Below are 15422 nucleotides of genomic sequence, written 5' to 3'. Positions count from 1 at the left end.
CTTCTATACAAGTACAGTGCAGTTTTTTTCTCTGTAGTATAGCTTGAAATCAGAGATACTGTTACCTTCAGAAGTTCTTTTGTTGTTCAGGATCATTGTAGCTATCCTGAATTTTTTTGTTTTTCCATACAAAGTTGAGAATTGATCTTTCAAGATATGTGAAGAATTGTGTTGGAATAGTGATGGAGATAGCATTGAATTTGTACATTGCTTTGTTAAGATTTCTACTTACCATTTTCACTATGTTAATCCTGTGCCAATCAGTGAGCAAGGAAGATCTTTCCATCTTTTGATATTTTGCTCAATTTTTCTTCAAACACATGAAATTCTTGTCCTAGAGCTCTTTTCACTTGCTTGGTTAGAGTTACAGGAAGGTATGTTATGCTGTTTGTAGTTATTGTGAAGGATATTTTTCCCTACCTTCTTTCTCAGTACATTTATTCCTTCTGGAGCCCAGTAGAGGAGGGCTACTGATTTCCTTGAGTTAATTTTGTATCTAGCCACTTCGCTCAAGGTGTTTATGAGCTGTCAGAGTTCTCTAGTAGAATTTTGGGGTCCCTTATGTATACTATCATGCCATCTGTGAATATCGGTACTTTGACTTCTTTCCAATTTGCGTCCCCTTGATCTCCTTCAGTTGTCTTATTGTTCTAGGTAGAAATTCAAGTACTATACTGAAGAGATATGTGAAGAGTGGTCAGCCTTGACTTTTTCCCAATTTTATTGGAAATGTTTTTAAGTTTGTCTCTATTTAATTTGATGTTGGCTATTGGCTTTCTGTATATTGCCATTATTGTGTTCAGGTATTCTACTGTATCATTGCTCCCTTCAAGACTTTTATCATGAAGGGATATAGGATTTTGTCAATAGCTTTATTAGAATCTAGTGCAAAGATCACATTTTTTTATATTTTGTTTACATAGTGGGTTACACTGATGGATTTTCATATACTGAACCATTCTACATCACTGGGATAAAGCCTTTGGAATCATGATAGATGATGTCTTTGATGTGTTCATTTATTTAGTATTTTTTGCATCAATGTTTTTAAGGGAAATTGAACTTTTCTCTCTTTGTGAGGTCTTTGATTGGTTTAAGTATCAGTGTGACTGTGATACCTCATAGAATGAGTTTGGCAGCATTCCTTCTGTTTCTATTTTGTGTCATTGAGTTGGAATTTTCCTTCTAGTGCCTTTTACGGGGTTGGATTAGTGCAAAAGTATTGTTTGAATTTGGTTTGGTCATATAACATCTTGGTTTCTCCATCTATGGTGACTGAAAGTTTTGATGAATATAGTAATCTGGGCTGACATCTCTGGTCATATAGGTTCTGGAAGACCTTTGCCCAGGCCCTTCTATCTTTTAGAATCTCAGATGAGAAATCAGGTGTAATTCTGAAAATTCTGCCTTTATATGTCAGTTTGTCATTTTTTCCTCACTGCTTCTAAAAATCTTTCTTTGTTGTGCATATTTAGGGTTTTCATTATTATGTGGCAGGAGGATTTTTTTCTGGTCCAATCTGTGTGGTGTTCTCTAAACTTCTTGTACCTCTATAGACATATCCTTCTTTAGAATAGGGAAATTTTCTTTTATGATTTTGTTGAAGATGCTTTCTGGGCCTTTGAACTGGGATGATTCCTCTTTCTTCTCCTCTTCTCCTCCTCTTCCTCCTCCTTTTTTTCTTCTTCCTTTTCTTCTTCTATTACTAATAGTCTTTGGTTTAGTCTTTCCATAGTGTCTGTAATTATCTGGATGTTTTGTATCAGGAATTTTTTTGATTGAAAATTTTCTTTGACTAATATACCAATTTCTTCTCTCATACTTTCTATAGCTGGCATTCTTTCTTCCGTCTCTTATATTCCGTTGGTGATGATTGTCTCTATATTTCATATTATCTTTCCTATGTTTTCCATTTTCACAGTTGCCTCAATTTGTGGGTTATTTTTTTATTGCTTCCATTTTCCTTTTCAGCATAAGGAGCTGTATCAAAGGGTCAAGGCATTAGAAAAGTTGAGAATCAGTGTTTTAGAAGAAAAATAATCTCATCCATGTGAGAGTAGTAACAAGAGTGGACAAGGAAGTAGAGTGTAATGCACAGATTATTGGTGTACAGCAACACCCAATGTAATGAATACATGTTTCATTGTCTTCGCGGCTCTCACACTTACTATCTTTACTGTTCTCTGTTCAGCATTCTCATGAAACCTCACATACATACGCACATCACACATATGCATGCTGACACACACACACAAACACACACATACACACACACGATAAAAATGAATTTAATGCTTAACTTCTTCCTTAGCAAAAACAACTATAGGATTACACTCTAAGATGATAATTAGATCAGAAGCACCTGCAACTGAAAAGAACCAGGATTGCCTAGAGCTTAAACTCTACCTTGATTGCCTTCCCTCTTTATTGATTCTGGGCAATTCAAACATCTATTCTCACTTCTTCAGGAATTTACAATTTCTGTTGAAGAAAGCTAGTCCTTTCATTTTCATCTTATTCTCATTTTTCATAATCCAAAGCAAGATATCTTTTTAAAATTTCTTCACTTGATATCCTGATCACAGTTCCCATCCCTCCTCTCATCCCAATTCTACCCTACAACTGCCTCTCCCATTGCCCATCATTCCTCTTGAGAGAAAGGGAGTCCTCCACCTTATGAGCATCAAGCCACATTCAAGTTGTAGCAGGACTAAGTGCATCCTCTCCCATCTCATCCAATGAGGCCAGAAAAGGCAGTTCAGCTAGGAGAAAGGGATCCAAATGCAGGCAACAGAGTCTGAAACTGAGCTTCCCCATAGCAAAATGTCTTAGTAACAGACAAATTATGTTATAAATTCAATATATTATATATTCCTCTTAAGCCTTCAAACATCTCAATTCCTATCACACTGGTCCATTAAGATCTGTACCCTTCCAACTGCAGCAGCAGAAAGTTGCTGGTCAGAGAGAATGCAAACAAAAAATTTTTTCTTGCACAGTCAAGAAAAATACTTCTCTTGTCCAAAACTCCATCTGTGTTCACTTGCTATGTTCACTTGTAAACTCTCAGGCTTTCCAATTTTAAGATGTTTTCCAAGATGTGAACAGCATCAGAATCATACCTCCAAACAGGACCCTTATTTCCATTCTGCCAAGGTATCTATGAACCATTAAAGCTAATAATATTGCAAGGTCAATTATAGTAGAGGAGTCTTCATAAAAATAGTCTTATTCCAACAACCCACATATCCTACCAAAACTATTTGTGGATCTGACAGTTGATGTTGTGATTGGATGTTATTTGCAGCAGCAGAGTGGCTTCTTGTGCTTTCAGATGCAGCAGGTTGCTAGAGGTTGGCAACTTTTCAAAAAGCCCTTCTCATTACAGAGGATTTCATGTAAATACTAGCAATAAAATCTAAACTCCTTAAGGAGTATGATGCAAGTATTATAACATTTTTAGTATGAATCTGTGCAATTGCTGCTGAATTAAAGCATAGCTCTATGGCACCTCAATATTTGCTATTCGTTTTTCTCCCTGGTCCTGAGCTTCAGCTCTGCTGAAAATCTCTTCTTTCAGCTAAATTGATGTCTATTAAATTTTCTATATGTTTTGAAAGCTGATTAATATATTGACAAAATTTTGGAGAAAACATATAATGACAGAAAATTATCAAAGATAACATATTTACAATAGAAATAACTTACTCTTTAAGTTACTAAGTTATTGTACTCTCACCTTCTAATAATTAGTCTTTCTCATTCATTTTCTTTTCTTTTATTTGATTTTCATGTGCACATAGTTGTACATGAATCTGCAGCTAATGTGACTTTATAAGCACCATGCTCTTCTAAAGTACAAAAGAGTCTAGCATAATAGCCCTTCAAAAAACTTCTTCTCAATTTCTTTCTGCCTCACTGTTCCATGATGTGTTCTCTCTCTCTCTCTCTCTCTCTCTCTCTCTCTCTCTCTCTCTCTCTCTCTCTCTCTCTCTGTGTGTGTGTGTGTTTATGTTTCTCTGTGTGTATGCATCAAGAATGTATATGGTATGGATGTGGAGGCCCAAGGTTATAGTTGAGAATATTCCTATTCACTATCCACCCTCCTACCTTTTCATTGATTCGGGGTCTCTAAATCAGTACTCATAATGAGTAATTTCTCTTGCCAACTTCCCTAGGGCATGTCCTGGGCTCTGCCTCCAGAGGCTGGAATTGCACATAGGCTGTCCTGTCCAGCAGGGCATTAAACAGGGGTCCGGGGAGGTCACCTGAAAGAGAGGCAGGGGAAACAGGCAATGACACAAAAAATGGCGATCTGTCTATAGTCTGATCAAATCACAATTTTTACTTTTTCACACAGGGGTTATATACACAAAAAAAGGCAGGATGTGGGGAAGGGAGTGATGCAGAAGCATGGGTATTCAGGGGGAGTACAGATATCTTCCAGAACAGAGTATCAGCTGGATGAAGGTTAAGAGAACATGTCACTATGACTCTGACTATGATTCACTTGTCCTTATCTAAGTTGGTACTATCCACCAAGGCTACCTATCTACAAGGTTTATGACTATTCAGTCTGGCAATTTTCCACCAAAGCTGTTTGTTTACAATAGCTTCTAGGCATCTGTTTCAGTGTTTTTCCGCAGAGACCCATGACTTTGTGCTAGCAGGCATGTATATCAGGACTATTGCTGATTTTTGGCCTATGGCTGATTTTAGGCCTTCAGTGTATAAGCAGGGCTGCCCCTGATAATAGGCCCCTCGCTCAGAATTTATGTGGGTTCTAGGGATCCAATCTTCAGTTCTTAAGCACAGCAAATGCTGTAACCACTTAACCAACAACTCAGATATATAGAACATTTTCTTAAATGAAATTATGAGTTGTAATTTTTCTTAACATCAGGGAATTTTCTATGGCCCTGAGAATCAAATCTTTTGGGTTCAGACTTCACCTTAGAGAACCTGACCTAAGGCTTAACTCAAGTTAACTGGCTGGCACCTAGCTCCAGTTTCCAGGTTACCACATGTCTTAGTCATGTTTTGCATTCCTGCACAAGACATTATGACCAAGTTGGGGAGGAGAGGGTTTATTCAGCTTACATTTCCATGATGCTGTTCATCACCAAAGGAAGTCAGGGCAGGAACTCACACTGGTCAGGAACTTGGAGGCAGGAGTTGATACAGACAGAGGCCAGGGAGGGGTGCTGCTTACTGGCTTGCTTCCCATGGCTTGCTCAAGTTGCTTTCATGTAGAATTCAGGACTACTAGTCCAGGGATGGCACCAATCACAATAGGCTGGGCAAGAGCTCATTGAACACTAACTGAGAAAATACCTTACAGCTGGATCTCATGGAGGCATTTCCTCAAGGGAGACTCCTTTCTCTGTGATAACTCCAGCTTGTGGCAAGTTAACACACAAAACCAGCCAGTATAACCCCCACCAAGACCTGCATCTAGCACAAGTTTCCAGGTTATTCCCCAACAAACCTACACCTCCAGGTTAAAAGCCTGCCCCTGATACTTCAATTCCTAAAAACCACCAAACAAGAGGACAACTGAAGTTAAGTTTATGATTTGGTCCACAGTCCCAGCCATTTTTGTTAAAGGTCATGATAGCCCCCCAAACAGATGTGTACCAGGCTTCATACCCCCTCTTGCCTCTATAAATGCTTGCCTGAAACTAGACTCATGGCCCACTCCCATTCCCCTGTGACTGAGACACTGGTGAGACCCAAGTTCAAGCTTAAATAAAGAGACCCTAATGTGACTGCATGGGAATCAGCTTCTTGTTGGCCTGTTGGGGGTTCAAGAACATTTCCTGGCACAACAGCCCAAGGGGTATAGATCTCATTTCCTTGTCTCACAACAAAACAAACAAAAATCAAGAAAAAAAATAAAGTTTGTATTTTCTATAAAGGAATCATAAAACAGCTAAGAATTTTTCTTCTTTGCATGGAATAGTATATCCCATAAGCCCTATTGGTCTTTTGGTCAAAGGAGCACTGAGAGCAACAACGAGGTAGGTCAGTTAGTAAAGTATGTTCTTTGTAAGGGAAGGGCTTGACTTTGTCCTAGAATCCACATGAAAATGCTGGACATGAAATATGAGCTGCAATAACAGCACTGGAACAACAAAATTCATCGACTCTCAGCACGAACACAATGAATATATTCATTTTCACTTTAGTTGTTCTCTATCATTTTAAGATATTCTGTATTTTATTTCCACTGTTCTGATTTCCTCCTCCCTAGAGCCTTCTCCTCTTCTTTCACCCCAGACAAATATTATTTGTATTAATGACTGAAATTGGTGAAGATATTGATCAGTTCTTTGCCAATTACTAGGCCTATTATTACTAGGCCTAAATATTAGGGCTGTGACAGAGATAAAGCTCTCACACACCCAACAGACACTCTGGAACAGCCCAATTCTCTAACCGAAAACAAAAATGTTATAATATATATATTTGAAACGTAGGTGGTGGAGAGGCACGGGGAGGATGGATTGGATAGGGGGTTCTAGAAGGGAGACCTGGAAAGTGGATGACATTTGAAATCAGAATAAAGAAAATATCCAATAAAAGAAAAAGCAAAAAGATTGTTTATTTTAAAATATATTTTATTTATTCTTCAAGAATTCATACCCATATATTTTGATAATATTTATTCCCCAAACACCCAAACTCCTCCAAGGTCCCTCACTGCATCCTGCCCCTAATGTTACATGTTCACTTCATAACTCTCTGAGTACCATTAGTATTGTCCATTTGATCATGGCTTTAGAGCAATCCACTGGAACATAGACAAACTACCAGACTCCACCCTCTGAACAAAACTGGCCAATATCTCATCTAGGGACAGGCCTCATAAGTCTTACTCTGCTTAATGCTAGAATGCTGCTGGCTTTATTTTCTGCAAGTCTTATTTAGATTACCAGAGCTACTGTGAGTATGTGAGTGCAACAATTCTGTCTTAGCCACTAGACAATATTTTAAATTTGTCCATCAAAATCACTGACTCTTAAAATATTTCTATTTCTTGTCAATCATTTTCCTGAAGCTTTGTGTCTAGTGTGTGATACAGATTCCTAATTTAGGGCTGAGCATTCCAACATTAAATTCTCTGCCTTTCACTTCAGAGGTGGAATGGAATGCCACATACCATGAAAACACACATGAGAATAGGATTTAATGATGAAACATAGTCTCCAGAAAAAGTAGTATAGAAGTAGCCTGAAGATAGTCATCACACCACACAGTGTACCCAAGAACATCCCATCTTGTGGACACCCTTGTCTGAAGTGCACATTGTGCCGCAGCTCAGAAGCAATAGACACAGTGAACTGTAAGCTCCCAAACAGAAAATCAGCAGTAGCTCTTCCTAGGTTAGGCAGGTGTTTTTGTTGCTAAACCTAGAAATATTTCACACACCATAAAAGTAACAACTAACAACAGAATATTGAATTCCTCTTAACATACTCAGAGTTGTGGGTTTATCACAATGATTGCATACCATCATTACATATTTGTAAATCCCACAGTCTTCAGCCATTATCTCACAATTTAACTTTAAGTTATATGTTTCCTTGAGAGGATTTTATGGTTTTATCCCATACATTTACGAAATGACCCACAAACACATTTCAGAGTCATTGCAGGCTCAGTTTCAGACCACTGCAATAAAAAAACTATGGCAATAACATGAACCACAAACAGTTTTATGATTTCCAAGTGCATGTAAAACTTTTGTTTACACTACAGCCTTTCGTGTTTTAGATTTGGGTGAGTTTTGTGAATAATAGGCAAATATTGGTACATTTCCATGTTTAATTTCATTGTGCATGCATATGTAAACATACATATAAATACACACACATACATGCACAGAGTAGAGTGGTCATCCACATGTACAGTACATTGATGGATTAAGCTAATCTGTGTTCTATTGGTATAGAAGGAAGAAAAGAAATATGGTTGGAACACACAAAGAATTCTTTCTAACAGACGTAGATATAGCCTTTAAAACATAAGAGAAATTCTAATAAGTAAATAATAGCTCCCATTTATAGCCATGAAAAATATTATAAAGAAGTACTTTGGGTTTGGGTTTGTATATGAACAGAAGAAATGTATAAAATTTCCAGTGTAATGAAAGCTATACAACTTCAATAAATATATAACATTAATAAATTATTCAATTATATTTAAAATTCCTCATGCAGTGCTTTTGATATATTGAGTAGTGAAATGTCTAACGACATCCAGAATTTTCATCACATAGTACAAATTAAATGAACATCTCTTAGGTGGAGTCTAAGAAGAGAAATAATTAAGGAAATACTCATGGTTATCATTATATCATAAAGTGGTAAAGTCTGGCTATCTATTATGGTGGAAAAATTTACCTAGTAAATGTTTTGCATGAAAATAGTTTTTCTTGTTTGTAAAAATAGGAATAATGGTAAAAAAAAAGTGAGTTATTCGGAAATAAATACCAAGGTAAATGCTCAAGAGATATATAGATGGATATTGTAGTAGATCTATTTTTAGTTTGTTGATGAATGTCCACGGTCATTTTCATAGTGACTGTATCAGTGTGCACTTCTACAATAAGAAAATAAGCATTTCCCTTTCTCTGCATACTCACTTTTCGTGCCATTCAAATAACTTCATATTGTGCTACAGAGATACTTGCTTATCTATGTTCACAGCTTCTTTATTCACAGTATCCAAAACATAAAAACAGAGAAGATACCCATCAAGTGATGAATGGATAAGGAAACTGTATATTTACATAGTGAAATAGTATTCAGCTGTTACAAGTGGGCATATACCCAAAAGATGCTCCAACACATAACAAGGACAAAGCTCCACTATGTTTATAGCAGACTTATTTATAATAACCAAAAGCTGGAAATAACCCAGATGTACCTCAACAGAGGAATGCATACAGAAAATGTGGTACATTTACACAATGGAGTACTACTCAGCTATTAAAATAAATGACTTCACTATATTCACAGGAAAATGGATGGAAATAGAAAATATTATCCTGAGTGAGGTAACCCACAAAAGAACACATAATATGCACTAACTAATAAGTGCATTTTAGCCACAAAAAAAGCTTAGAATACCCATGATACAACTCACAGACCATATGAAATCCAAGGAAAAGGAAGACCACACCCAAGTGTGGATGGTAGAGTCCTACTCAGAAGGGGGAAGAGAATAATCTCCTCTCTGGGAGGTAGAGGGAAAGACAGATTTGGGAGGAAGAAAGGAGGGGAAGGGACAAGGGGGGGCTGGTTCAGATACCTGAGGAAATGGGGGAAAAGTAGAGAGGGTCAGGAATTTAAAAGGAGGTGTGTAGCAGTGGGGAAGGGCGATCTGGGGGTAGCCACTAGAAAGTCACTGATGCCAGGGACCCAAGAGGTTCCCAGGACACAACAGGGAGGACCTTAACCAAAATAAACCAAAAAGTTGAGATAGAACCTGTAGGGACAATATCAAGTGGATAGAAACGATCCCCAGTTAAGGGATGGGGCCATCCACCCACCTCAAAAGTAATAATATAGAATTTCTCCTGTCAAAAGAAATGCAGGGACAGAGAGTAGAGCAGAGTCTGAAGAAAAGGCCATCCAGAGACTGCTCCACCTAGATATCCATCCCATAAACAGACACCAAACCCAGACACCACTGCCGAACCCAAGAAGTGCTTGCTGACAGGAGCCTGGTTTAGCTGTCCCCTGAAAGGCTCTGCCAGAGCCTGACCAATACAGGTGAGGGGATGTACTCAGCCAAACATTGGACTGAGCACAGAGACCCCAACGGAGGAGTTAGAACAAGGGCAGGAAGAGCTGAAGAAGTTTGCAACCCCATAGGAAGAACAACAATATCAACAAGCCAATCCCTGCTAAAGCTCCCTGGACTTAACCACCCAACCACAGAGGAGACCCATGGCTCCAGTTGGGTATGTAGCAGAGGACTGTATTTCCTAGCATCAATGGGAGGGGAGCCCCTTGGTCCTGTGGAGGCTCAATTACCCAGGGTAGGGGCATGCTAGGGTGCTGAGGTGATAGTAGGTGGGCAGGTAGAGAAGCATTCTCATTGAGGCAGTGGTTAGGAGAGAGGATAGGGGGTTTGTGGAGGGGAAAATGGGAAGAGAGATAACATTTGAAATGTAAATAAATGAAATTACCAATAATAAAAGATAAAACCCATCCTTAGGTGGATATCACATGTACTTTATCTCTTGCTCATCTCTATGCTATGTCATTCAGAGACCACATTAGATTCAAGGCCTTTTAGCTACAAAACCTACCCTCATGGTAACATGTACTTTGTAAAGGAGTTGCTAAGTACTCACACCTAAAGCTTTATTGAGCACATAGAATTGGGATGATGGCTGCCTGGAAACTTTTTCCCAAACAACAGTGTGTTTTAAATATGCTGATGAACCACATGACATTAGGCTTCTTGAAGTCTGATACAGGTTGCTGAAGTCAATCTAATTGGAGTTTTCATTCTCTGCTTAGCGGTTTATAGTAAGAGTTTTGGTTTCTTTAAGAATCTAGTTATTTAATGTGAATATGTTTTGATTTTTTCCTCCCTGGTGTGAGATAAAAGGGTGCTTCACAACAGGTGATTATGATTTGCCTTGAGCACTAGCAGGGACACAGCTTTGCCAGCTACAGATAGTTTATGTTTGGAATTCTGTAACTCTTCAGAAGGTATAAATGACAGAGCCATGAGATAAGTGCAGCGCCACACTAAAGGTGAAGGAGGAGGCAGCTGCTTGTCCTTGTAGCTATTTGTTGTTGTTGTTTGACAAGAATAAGAAGTTGGGGATACCCTTACAGTGAAGTTTGAACTTGTCCCAAAAACTCAACATCCTGAATCAACAGGTAGTCATCTAAAAAGATGGATGCCTCCTTTCCCTCTAACCTTCTTTCACTGCTACCTTGTGTTGGGGGGGGGGTTAGAAAGGATTAGGATGGAATAAGGGTTGGAAAGAGGGAAAAAAATAGAAGAAATCTAATATATATGGAGAGAGAGAGAGAAAAGATTGCTTTACTGCCCAGACAAAGTTCCCTTCATTATATTCCCTTCTGCTCAGGTAGGTCATTCTGAAATTGACCAGAAATTCACTACCCTCATGCTATCATGTAATGTGATTATTTAACACACACTGGACAACATTCTTTAGCCCATGTATTTCATTAGCTGTATAACTGACATTCTGACTTATATTTGGGTGCTTTAAATTACATTAACTTGTAGAGAAAGGGAGCTTTTGTGCATTGGTATATGTGTAAAAGTGAGAAGACAACTTCCAGGAGTTGGGTCTCTCCTTCTATTTTACAGGTCCCAGAGATAAAACTCAAGTTATCGGTCTCAATAGAAAGGGTATTACTGTCTGCAAAATTCTAGGTTTTTCATATTTTCATCATGGGCAAAGAGTGCTACATAAACCATGAGATACATCTCTACAATTCTTATAAGTTGGGCATATCTGCATGCTCACTTTCACCCTCCATTCTTCCACCATGTGCCCCAGAAAGAAGTGATTACTATTCAGTTTAAGAGATGTTTGTTTAATCCTTGTATTTGAGTTAACATTTTATATTTTGAAGTCATAAGCTTTTATTTCCTATACAGCTATGTCCTTGGATTCAAATTAATGGAGTTCTGCCCTTTTTTTCCAGTCACCATACTCACTTGCCAACTTACTTATGAATGTTCCTTGTGAGATAGTAGCAGATAAGACAATTATAGTGTCATGCAGAGTTTTGAAGTTGCTTCCTAGCACCAAAAGTTAGTGGCATGGTAGCTTTAGATACAAGAAATCTCTCCTAGTTGAATAAAGTAACTTTTATACTAATTCATACTTACATCCATCCATCTGATCCAATTATTAAGACATCATTTGGTCTTGTTGTACCATCATTATATGTCTGTTCAATAAATTAAACTCTGCATTCTTGGTTTATCTGCAAAGTAAATGAAGATCAATACATCTTCTAAGAAAACCCTGGGTTAGCCACAGAATAATGTAAGTGAGGTGTGGAACCTGCTTTCCCCTTCCCATTGTAGGTTATAGAAAGACCTTAGAATGACAGGTTTGGACTAAACGTTGTGAAATGCCACTTCTACTGCTGTGATGGGGAAATGTAGAGGAATTTTAATCCAGTTACATATCTGCTGTAGCAAGAGTTCTCCACCAAAGAAATGACCTACCTGAAATGTAGCCATACCACAAACCCATATTCCCTCTGGATTCAATACATGACTTTAATTCCTCTAGCGGGAATACAGACATGCCTTTAGCACATACCTTTAATCCTAAATAATGATGTCTAATTGAAGGTAAGACAAAGTGACAAATCAAAGAAAGATTTAATAGAATGAGTTGGAGATAGGATAAGCTCAAAAGTACAGTCAAAAAAAGAAGCTACTTAAAGGACAGGAGAAAGAATTAAATTTAATTCAATGAAGTTCAGGGTAGAGCAGTTCAGTTCAAGACAGTTCCGGTCATGCAATTTAGAGGCAGTCTTTCCAAGGAGAGAAATTCAATCAGAAGCTAAGAGAAGCCAATTTGAATCAGTTGAATAGCAGAAGATTATAAGGAGACTATAAGCTTCCAGGCCTAGGCCTAATAATAATACAAATGGAAATGCTCTGGGTTTTAACCCATGTCATGTGTTCATAAAGGTTGGATATAGTCTCATATCTTCATCTGAGGAAACAAAAGGTGATATTTACAAGGAAGAATGGTCTATAAGAACCAGTGCCCTGGGAAATCAGTGTAGACATGCATTCCCATCTGCAACAGAATAGAAAGAGGATAATAATAATAGAAGAGCTTTAGCACTGAATACATGTGCATCTCTGTGTTTCTCTGAGTCTTTAATGTAAGGATTAAGGATGATAGCAAAACTGAATCCTTGGCTTCCAAGTTCATAGTATAACATGAAAAGAACTCAAATAGGAAATAGGCTAGCTTCATTCTCATCCAGACTAGATATAAAGAATTGGAATTTAGAAGAGGAGAGGAAGTGAGGAGAACCTAAAGGTGAAGACACAATGAAAGGATCCTCCTTGTCGTTGAGTAAAACAAATCAAACTACAGAATATTGAAGTTGTCCTAGGGCAACTTCAATAGATACTAGATGGATCATATAAACAACATTTCTGTGGGAATCTGATGAGGATGACACTGGGGTGTGGTGGGATGCATACTTGGGCATAGTATGAAGCCACAAAGGCAATATAATCATTTATCTGACCTACAATGTTCTTTAGAATAAAGTACAGACTACAGGTTCACACTCATGTATTCAAGAAGCAGATAAAGTCAACTTTATAGCATGGAAGAAGGCCAACAAAACTTTGATATAGTTACTGGTAAAAGGACCGAAACACAGCTTCATGCTGGCACCATCAGCAGTTCAAGGCAAACCTCTAGGGTTTTAGAGACGTTGACTCATGCCAAACCCAAGTTCTTTACTTTGCCATTGGAAACATTCTCAAAAAATAAGTAGTTTGTGATTATTGGTTTAGTGATTCTACCAGATACTTAACGGAGGCTTAAGCATTAGGTTATAAGAAAGGGGAGACTTCTGAAGACTTCTGAATGGGATTGTGCATTTTCCAAGGGGACAGTAGATGACGGTAAGATATGCTAAGCACATTTACATGCTTCCATAAGAGAGCAAGCCATTAATCATAGTATTAGCAACATATATCATGCTATTCTCAAGGTCAGCTCAGAAGGCTGTTAATGATAAATCCGTAAAGATTTATTCAATTTCTTTCTTTCTCTCTCTCTCTCTATCTCTCTATCTCTATCTCTATCTCTATCTCTATCTCTCTCCCTGTGTGTGTATGTCTCTTTTTATGTCTGTGTGTTTATTTACATGTGAATGCTAATGGCTGGAATAGCCAGAGCAATTGGATCTCCATAGAAATATAATTACATTCAGACAACTATGAACTGTCCAACACTAATTTTAAAGTTACATGATCAGGTTGTGAAGAAGCGCTGAAGAGGGTACCATCTGAGAAGGTACCACCAGAAGCCATAGGGTTGTTCTTTCCTACAAACTGATTTTCTGGTGAGATTCCTATAGGCTCATGACTGGGAGGGAGAAGAACCTTAAGGAGTTGTTAATTATATTGCGATTTTTTTTACACTGTTGATTGATATTAAGGCATCTGCAAGCAGATGTTGGTAAACTCATGAGACACATCCTATTATCAATGCAGAAATAGCCCTCCCTTTAGAGGGGACAAGCAGTAATGGGATGTGGACCCTCATATGAATGACCAGTCCATATGCCCATGAACAGAGAATTGGGTTATTCCAAATTCCACGTCCTAAGACGGTGACATGTTTATGACATTTTGATAGTAACAGAACAAAATGAAAAGTTAAAAAAAAATTAAGATGACATGTCTCAATTATATTGGTGGGAATATCAAAGAAACTCAAATTTTGTAGAAAAACTGAGTGGGGAATCTCAGCTATAGGCCTCTGATACAATCTGACCACATTCTTAATCTTTTCCATTGGTGGAAACTACAGCTATTTCCATAGTTCAAGGGAGTTGCATATAGTCACAAAGATGTTAAGTTGCAAACATATAATAATATCTATTAAGTTTTGTCTAGGAAAGTTAGTCTCTGTACTTGTAACATTTCTGCTCACTGGAATCACTGATGTTTAAATTAACATCTGCAGAAGTGTTAGCAGAAAGTGTGGTTCTTTCCAGGAAGTTGAGCTTAAAATATTAATGAGGAATGCAGTTCTCCGATATAAATCCTACAAAGGGAAGAACAGCTGCCATTGGGTATGTTGACTTCCACTTGTCTAATTTCTGAGAATTTTGTACATGTATCATGGAGTCACAAGAAAATAATTTCCTATCCTTCCACTCATCATTTTTCCTACAGCCCAGTAAAATCTCTCTTTGAACAGAACCCCCACACACATATATGTGTACCATAGTTACTCAAACACATAACCACAAGCATATCAACAAAAAGCAGACAACTGTAAGTGGGAGAGTGAAAATATGGAGAAACATTCAAAAATAATATAAAATAATATAATAATATAAATAATATAAAATATATAATTATTATAAATATAATAATATAAATAATATAAAAATCATAATTTACATTATGCTGGCATCTTCTCAGAAAAAGAAAAAAGCAAACTCCCATAATATCAATATTATTTCATGTGATCTTAGGCACACAAGAGAAGTTCCAATCCACTCTTCAACAGCACATACAGGAAGGTAAGAAATTTCCCTCCTCTGAAACTGACAGTTGCTTTATTGCTACTACTAGTTTTTGGTAATTAGAACTGAGGCCACTGTAAACCTACATGAAGGCTTCAGGGAAAGATACCAGGA

This window comes from Grammomys surdaster, unplaced genomic scaffold (genome assembly GCF_004785775.1).
Source record: "Grammomys surdaster isolate TR1022 unplaced genomic scaffold, NIH_TR_1.0 235, whole genome shotgun sequence".
In the NCBI taxonomy this organism is placed as follows: domain Eukaryota; kingdom Metazoa; phylum Chordata; class Mammalia; order Rodentia; family Muridae; genus Grammomys; species Grammomys surdaster.
Note: the sequence above shows the minus strand (reverse complement) of the source record.